The following is an 8599-nucleotide window of genomic DNA, read 5'->3' on the forward strand; positions in this document are numbered from 1 at the left end:
GGCCTTTTCAAAAGGGGAAATTTGAACACAGGAACCCGCAGACAGAGGAAGGACAGTGCATAGATGGGCGGGAAGAGCGTCACATGGAGACCGAGGGCTGGAGTGACTCATCCCCAAGCCAAGGATCAGAAACTATGACCAGCTGTTCCTTCCCACCTTCGAGGGACCATGGCCTTCCCACACCTGGTCCCAGGTGGGGGCGCCCCGGGACAGGAGAGGTCTGCTGCACCCTGTGGGTAACCTCCCTGGTCGGGGATGTACCCCAGGCCTGTACCCCAGTTCTTGTATAAATAAATCTTTAAAAAAAAAAAAGATGAGGTCATATGGAAGTAGTTTAGGCCTTTAATCCCATCCGTGTGAAAATGAGGTTGATGTTGGGCCTCCCAGGTGGTACAAGGGGTTAAGCAGCAGCACTATGAAGCAATCTGCAGCCACAGCAGCCCGAGTTCAATCCCCGACCAGGGAGGTGACCCACAGGGTGCAGCAGACCTCTCCTGCCCCGGGGCGCCCCCACCTGGGACCAGGTGTGGGAAGGCCATGGTCCCTCGAAGGTGGGAAGGAACAGCTGGTCATAGTTTCTGATCCTTGGCTTGGGGATGAGTCACTCCAGCCCTCGGTCTCCACGTGAAGCTCTTCCCGCCCATCTATGCACTGTCCTTCCTCTGTCTGCGGGTTCCTGTGTTCAAATTTCCCCTTTTGAAAAGGCCCCGAGTCCTGCAGAATTAGGGGCCTCCGTATGACCTCCTAACTCAGTTACCTCTGGCATCCCATGGCTGCATCCTGAAGTGTTGGTGTTAGGACTTCAACCTCTCTGTTTTGAACCTATCATCATGGTCTGGAGATGGTACAGGACCCCCAATACCAGGGATCCAGGGTTCTTCTTTGTCAGAGGCGCAGGAGGGTGAGAGGATTCACCAGAGACAGAGCAGGGAGCAGAATAGGCAGAAGGACCGAATTACCCTGCTGAGGGGAGCAGCAGGCGAGTTAGGAGAGGTCTGCGCCCCATGTGGGAATCTCCCTGGCGGGCCCGAAATCAAACTGGCGCTGCAGAGGCTGCAGACATCCTCACAGTGCAGCACTCAACCGCCTGTGCCACCAGGGGAGGCCCACCGTACGACCTCATCTTAACTCTACCTATGACCCTATCTCCAGATAAGATCACCTTCTGAGGTTCTGCACCCCGTGAATTTGGGGGCAACACTATTCACCCACTTCAGTGGGTAATGCCAGAGTTTCCATTAGTAGCATCTGCAAATATAAGTTAAACTGGCTCTGATTCTGTCCCCATGTGTGTGTGTTCCCTTGCAGGGTATTCTCCAGGAACACAGCTCGGCACCTGTAACCTCTGACCTATCGTGTGTCCGTAGTCAGCAGTGCTGGCTGTGCTTGTGGGTTAGCAGCAAAGCATTCCAAGGAGGCAAGAGCAGGAGCTGAGGGCCGCTGGAGGTCTAGATCCTGAAATGCATATGGCGCCTCTCCCACCATATTCTCTGTCAGCTAGACCAGCCCAAAGCCAAGGGAGGGGAGAGATTGCAACTCCTTTTAATATTTATAAAGGTGTGTATATATAGCACATCTTCTTCATTTTTGTACAATGTTTGCTCTCTCCTCTCAGGTATAGTCCCCCTAAAATTCCCACCACCAATTCACCCCTGCACATCAGCACAGTCCCTCGTGCTCTTCGCTCCACTTTTTTGATCCCTCTACCTCCCCCGCCGCATTGCAGAATAGTTGCCTGCTAATTTTGCCTTTTTATTATTATTTTTTTCCTGATCCCTTCTTTCGTTACCCTATATTCCTCCTATAAGTGAAACCATCTGATATTTTTCTTTCTCCTTCTGGCTTATTTCGCTGAGCATAATCCCTTCCAACTCCATCCATGTTGCTGTGAGTGGCGTGAGTCTATCTCTTTTTGATGGTTGAAGAGTATTCCATTGGGTATATAGGAGATTCCAATTCTTGATGAGATCAGCTGCCTCTAGCCTATACTTAGGACCAATTCTAATTGTTGGTTATTTATTTCAGTGAGTCCCACTGTCCGATGGCTTCGAGAAGCTTCCACTTTTTTTCAAAATCACTCTTGGGATTTTCCTCTCTGTTGGACTCAAGTCAAATAAGTCCTGATCAGGCGGTAGTTTTTCTCAGCCTGCTCCTAACTTTCCACAGGGCTTTGTCGCGAGCCTGGATGTTACTTTGTTCTGCCTCATCTTGTAGATGATCACGTTCTTTCTTGTTCCTTCCAGAACTAGGGTCGGTCTCATTCCTCTCAGTGTAAAGGGTCCCCAGGAAAGTGATTGCTCATGGTGGGTGCTGCCCAGGTATTTGTGCTGCCCACTACTTTATTTATTTGGGTAGTTTGGTTTGGTCACTTTTGAATTTTACCAAACTCATGTCTACTCATTAACAGGGTCTTGTGACACAAAAGACATGTGACTTTAGACTTGAACGTGGTACGTTAGGCCAATCATAAGACAAATTCTTCCTTGGAAGAGCAATCTGTTCTTGCAGGCCAGATGGACAAGAGTAACATGTTTTTAAATTTTACTGCACTAAGTTTAGTTTGGTTTGTTAATATTACTGCTTGGCATCGTTATCCTAGCAGTTTCTGACTCGGAACACTGTCTTATCCCACTTAATTTTTTTTCCTATTCTGGAAATTGCCTAATTTTAATCTGAGATATTTCCAAAATAGGCGTTTCAGAACAAATTCAAAACACATACTTGCTACCCTGTGCAGATTGTACTAAGTGGTTATTGATACGTGAGGATCTTCAGGTAAAGAACTGAAGAGATTCACAATACTTTGCTTTAACTATACATGGTAGGAGATCAAAAAAAAATAATAAAAACCCTAGCCACAATATTATGCAGCTTTTCTCATCAAGAGTTGGATTCTTGGGTCTTCCTGGTGGTGTAGAGGTTACGTCTCAACGCTACCACCTCGACAGCCCACAGAGATGACCTGAGTTTGATCCCCGGCCAGGTTGCTGATCCACATGGCCCAGCAGACCTCTCCTGTCTCCCCACTGCTCCCCTCAGCAGTGTGTTTCAGTCTGTCTGCCTGTTCTGTTCCCCATTCTGTCTCTGGTGAATCCTCTCACCCTCCACGCTCCACAACCTCTGGCCTACACTCCAGCTCTTTTATTTAAAAATAAGTAAAATCTTTTTTTATAAGTTTTTTTTTAGATTTATTTATTTATTTATACAAGCGCTGGGTACAGTCAGAAGCGCAGTAGGTGAGAGGTGAGAGAATTCACCAGAGCCAGAGTGAGGAACAGAACAGGCAGACTGACTGAGGTAAACCGCTGAGGGGAGCAACGGGCGGCAGGAGAGGTCTGTGCGCCACGTGGGACCCTCGCCCGGCGACCGGGGATCGAACTGGCGCTGCAGAGGCTGTGGGCAGCTTTGCAACCCAGTGCTCAATCGCTACGCCACCGGGGAGGCCCAAAAATAAATAAAATCTTAAAAAAAAGGTGTCTCGGAATGCTTTGCTACTAATCCACAAGCACGGTCTGGACCTCTGAGTGATGTAAGGCCGCGTGAAGAGAGGGTCCCAGAAGACTATACACAACCAAGGCCTCTGATAAGCAAGTGAAGTAGCTTGGATTCTCCACTTGAATGCAGCCAGATGAGTGAATCTAAGTGGAATGAATAGAACCACCCAGAACCTGCCTACAGCATCCTGAGCAATGATCAATTGTTAAGATGTTTTAAATCACTAAGCTTTGGGATGCTCTATTATACGGCCAGAGATACTGGACATAATCTTTTACGTATGATTAAACACTGCTAAAAGATGAGCCACATGTTAATTACACATATTAACAGACCTAAGGGAGGTCTGAGACCGCTCACTGACTGGGAGTTCATGGACTTTTTGGATAGACTGAGGGAAACATTTCTTTCAATTATGAACGCAGGCAACATGTTCTGTTTGTAACACAGTCGACTCTGTGTGTCCCGATCCTTTCAGTAATGAAATTAGGTTTCAACTATCTAACACAGCAGGGTCTCAGTATCTCTCCCATGGTGGGGTACACACTGATAAAATCAACAGGACTGTAATCTGTGTGGAGAGTGAAAGGTTGGGACTGGCTTGAAGGTCTGTGGCAGGGACAAAAGGAAGCTTGTGAGAAACTCGTGAGAAATTTGCCTGAGTCTAATCCCACAGCCCGTCCTAATCCAGTTTTACTTGTCATTCTCACTTATGACTAATGCACTAGTCTCCACGACTGGAAATATTCAGAATTCACTCTGCTATTACATCAGCCCTGCAGAGCACCCTCAGCTGTCTGGAACGGTCGATGGCTGTGTCAGGGTTACACCCTTTGCATTTTCAGTAATTCCTTGCATTGCAAAAACTCCAAAGGTAGCAGATCATCAATGATAAATTTGGTTTAAGAAGTGCAGTTTGGAGTTTGGGCCTCCCTGGTGGCCTAGGGGTTAAGTCTCAGCGCTATCACTGTGACAGCCCACCAACGTGGCCTGAGTTCAATCCCTGACCAGGGAGCTGACCCACAAGACATAGAAGACATCTCCTGTCTCCCTGCTGCTCCCCTTAGCAGTGTATTCCAGTAGATCCACCTGTTCTGCTCCCACTCTGTCTCTGGTGAGTCCTCTCACCCCCTGAACCTCTGGCCTGTACCCCAGTTCTTGTATGTATAAATAAACAAGCATAAATCTTTAAAAAAAAAAACCCAACAAGTTAAAGTATGCATGACAAATTAAAAACATGATTTGTAGTGGACCCAACAAAGGGTAGCTATTTTTAATAATTACTATTTACCATTAAATAAATCAGTAGAACAATGAGCAAAGACTATATATAAAGACAATTCATGAAAGAATTAAAAACTGCCAATGCACACATAATATTCGGTGTGATTTATAGTCTAGGAATGCAGCCTACGTACATGTTTCCACAAATATGCAAAGATTTACCTTTGAAAATATGAACAAAAAGTCATAAATACTGAATAAAATATGGTGTGTTATCTTGCAGTCATTAATAAAAGATTTCAAATACTGACAAGGATAGTATCATCTCACATTTGTTAAAACACACCTTAAAAAACTCTTATTGTATTTTCTCAAGAAAACAGTATATCAGGGCCTCCCCAGTGGCGCAGCGGTTGAGCGCTGGGTTGCGAAGCTGCCCGCGACCTCTGCGGTGCCAGTTCGATCCCCGGCTGCTCCCCGGCCACCAAAGGAGGGTCCCACATGGCGCGCAGACCTCTCCTGCCGCCTGCTGCTCCCCTCAGCAGTGTACTTCGGTCCTTCTGCCTGCTCTGCTCCCCGCTCTGGCTCTGGTGAATTCTCTCACCCTCCCGGCTTCTGACTGTACCCAGTGTATGTATAAAACAAAACAAGCAAACAAACAAACAAATAAATAAAACATGCCTCTATAAAAAAAAAAAAGAAAAAGAAAACAGTATATCAAGTTGTGAACAATGATTTCCTAGGAATGTCATTCTAAGGAGCTTTCAGTTTATACTATTCTGTTTTGTTTGAATTTACAAAACAAATACTTGTGATATTTATAATCAGCAATTAAATCCCTTCTGGGAAAGAGAAAAGTTTGCATTTAGAAACTGATGAGAAAATACATTTCTATCTGATACGAAGAAAAATGGTGTCGTCTCCCTCTGCGGGCTATTTTCTTTCCAATTTTGGGTTTTGTTATAAGCTCTGCTTATAATTTTAAAGATAAAACATCTCAAAGGAAACTCAAGTGTCTTTACTCCTTAAATGGTTATTTATTTATTTTTATACACTGCTGAGGGGAGCAGCGGGGTGAGACAAGAGAGGTCTGCCTCACCACATGGGTTGCTCCCTGGCTGGCCGGGGATTGAACTCACGCTGCAGAGGCTGCGGACAGCTTCACAGCGCGGTGGTTAACCCCTTGCGCCACCAGGGAGGTCCTAAATGGTTATAATTTAATTGCGAGTGAGAATGTACCTCAGTTGGAGCTAATGCATAGATAACGGAACATCAGTTAATAGAAAGGTTTGGGATGTGAACTTTACAGAGGAGGTTTTCTAAATTATAAAATCCACACATTCAAGTATGTAGCCCAGTACGGGTAACAGACAAGCTCAACTATATGAATAGGGAGGGAGGTCTGCTGGGTAATCTAATCTTCCAGCCTCTCTCCTTTCCCCCACCCCACCCCAACTGTAGTCATTACTTTTTTAGGAAACCAAAAAATATAAAATGCATTTCAATATAAACATCGTAGCTAGACAGCCACTGATTTACGGAAACATGCTTGTTCAGACCCTTAGTAGAATATGGAAACGACCAACTACTTGCAAACACAAAATGCTTTAATGCTGTACATTTTAAAGTGTATTTCAATGAATATATTAAGTTGAAGGAAAAAGAATTTTCCTAACTGCTGAAGAAAACACAGGTTATGTGAAGACACGGTGGGCCCTTGGAAACTGGGTCATGCTTTGTAAGTCACCTGGGGATTCCCAATTGTTACAACACCCTTGGGGTGTGGCTGCTAATGATGATCTCCCCAGTAGGAGACAGAAGGGCAAAATGATTCTGCAGAGAACTTGAATAAAACCGAAGACCAGGAAGCTTCCTGCTGGTAGACAGTAGACCCTGTATGGATGCTTAAGGAAATGCTATTTTTTGAAAAGAGGAATCCATGAGGTGGAGACATTGTTTCTTTCCACTTAGCTGCTCAAGAGGCTGTGGAAGAGCTGGTTGTTTGAGCAACCTGAATTACAATTCATATTGTGAAGAGAGGCAAAGATTAGAAACAGGTGCCGCCCATGCTCCTCGTCCAAGTTGACGTGCAGTGTTTGGTATGAGCTCACCTCTCCACACCTGGAGACAGCCACAGCTCGGGCAAGTTGGAACAACTCGCTCCTCCACCCAGCACTCTCTTTGTAATACTCAAATGCAGCAACCAGAATTCCTTTAAAAAGTCGGATACCTGAAGGCAAATACTCCCATTTTTAGGGGATTCCTTCTGTAGGGTCAGGACTGGACACGGTGCAGGTTTTCTAGGATCCCATGCAGACCGGGTAAAGGAGGAGTCAGAGTCCTCAGTGGCTTTTGCAGGTCTTTTATTGGGGTTCAGCGGGTACGTGGCAGGCAGAGGTGCTGGGGGGCTGGGAGGCTGGCAGTCCTCCCAGCCCCCAGCAAATCCTCACTCTATCTGGGCTCTCTGGTGATCTCGGCTTCTCTTCGGCTTCTCTTTCGGCTTCTGCTGCTGCTTTCTCGGCTTCTTGCGTCCCTGTGATGCTGCCCTTAAAAGCACAGTCTTAGCCCAGGTGTACCCACTCCAGGCGCCCCCCATCAGGCGTGCATTCAGGATCGCAGGGTTCCCTCATCTATCCTGATGGCGGGAGGACAGAAAAGCCTGATACCTTTTACCTTACCCTACACCTCTATTAAGTGTTTTCTATCCAATTTATTCCGAATTCTGCTTCAGGGTTTCTTTTCTTAAAATCCACTTGGATGAGGTTACTCTTCGCTGAAATCTCCAGCAGGTCTTTTTCCTAGTAAAATTCAAACTCCACAGCAAAGCCATCCAACCCTTTCCCATCTACAGTTCCTGAAAATTCCTGCTTTTTCATTCACACTATTTTCCGCACATTTCAGTGCTCGTTTTGTCTGTGGAAACCTGCCTACGTCCCCTTTAAAGATGAGCTCAGGCGTTCTCTCTAGGCCTCCAATACTCTCCAAAGGCACTTACACCAGCTGTCCTGAGTGTGCAGCCGGTGCTCCTCAGGTGCTTCTCCCACCACCCCAAGAGGCCACACTACCCTGCCCCTTCACACAGCTACTTCACTGAGTCTCATAAAGAACCATTTTCTCCCATCAGGGCGTAAGTTCCTTAAAATAGATTCCATCTCTTTTTTTATTGCCTCAAAGCACATAGAACGACTTAACACGTGGTTTTTTTTTTTAATTCATTAAATTTTTCAGTTTATTTTTAAACATAGGTTTTTTTTTTTTAAAGACTTATTTTTTTATTTATTTATACAAGCACTGGGTACAGTCAGAAGCGCGGGAGGGTGAGAGGATTCACCAGAGCCAGAGCGGGGAGCAGAGCAGGCAGAAGGACCGAAGCACACTGCTGAGGGGAGCAGCGGGCGGCAGGAGAGGTCTGCGCGCCATGTGGGACCCTCCTCCGGTGGCCGGGGAGCAGCCGGGGATCGAACCAGCGCTGCAGAGGCTGCGGGCAGCTTCGCAACCCAGCGCTCAAACCGCTGCGCCACCGGGGAGGCCCTTCAGTTTATTTTTTAAAAATTATTTGCTTATGCATAGAGCTGGGGTGCAGGCCAGAGGTGTGAGGTGTGAAAGAGCAGAACAGGCGGGTCCACAGAAATACACTGCTGAGGGGAGCAGCAGGCGAGACAGGTGGTCTGCTGTGCCATGTGGGTCAGCTCCCTGGCCGGGGATTGATCAATGCGTGCTGTTGTGGTGACAGCACTGAGACTCAACCTCTAGGTCACTAGAGAGGTCCTACAAGTGTGTCCTTAATAAGCAATTAAACAAATGAAAAAAATAAGAGACAATTTTTGGAGAAATCAAAGCTTTTATAGGGCTTTTGACAGGGAGATAGGACATCGGTTAA

The sequence above is a fragment of the Talpa occidentalis genome, unplaced genomic scaffold (genome assembly GCF_014898055.3).
Source record: "Talpa occidentalis isolate TD23 unplaced genomic scaffold, MPIMG_talOcc4v2.1 talOcc4.14, whole genome shotgun sequence".
NCBI lineage: Eukaryota > Metazoa > Chordata > Mammalia > Eulipotyphla > Talpidae > Talpa > Talpa occidentalis.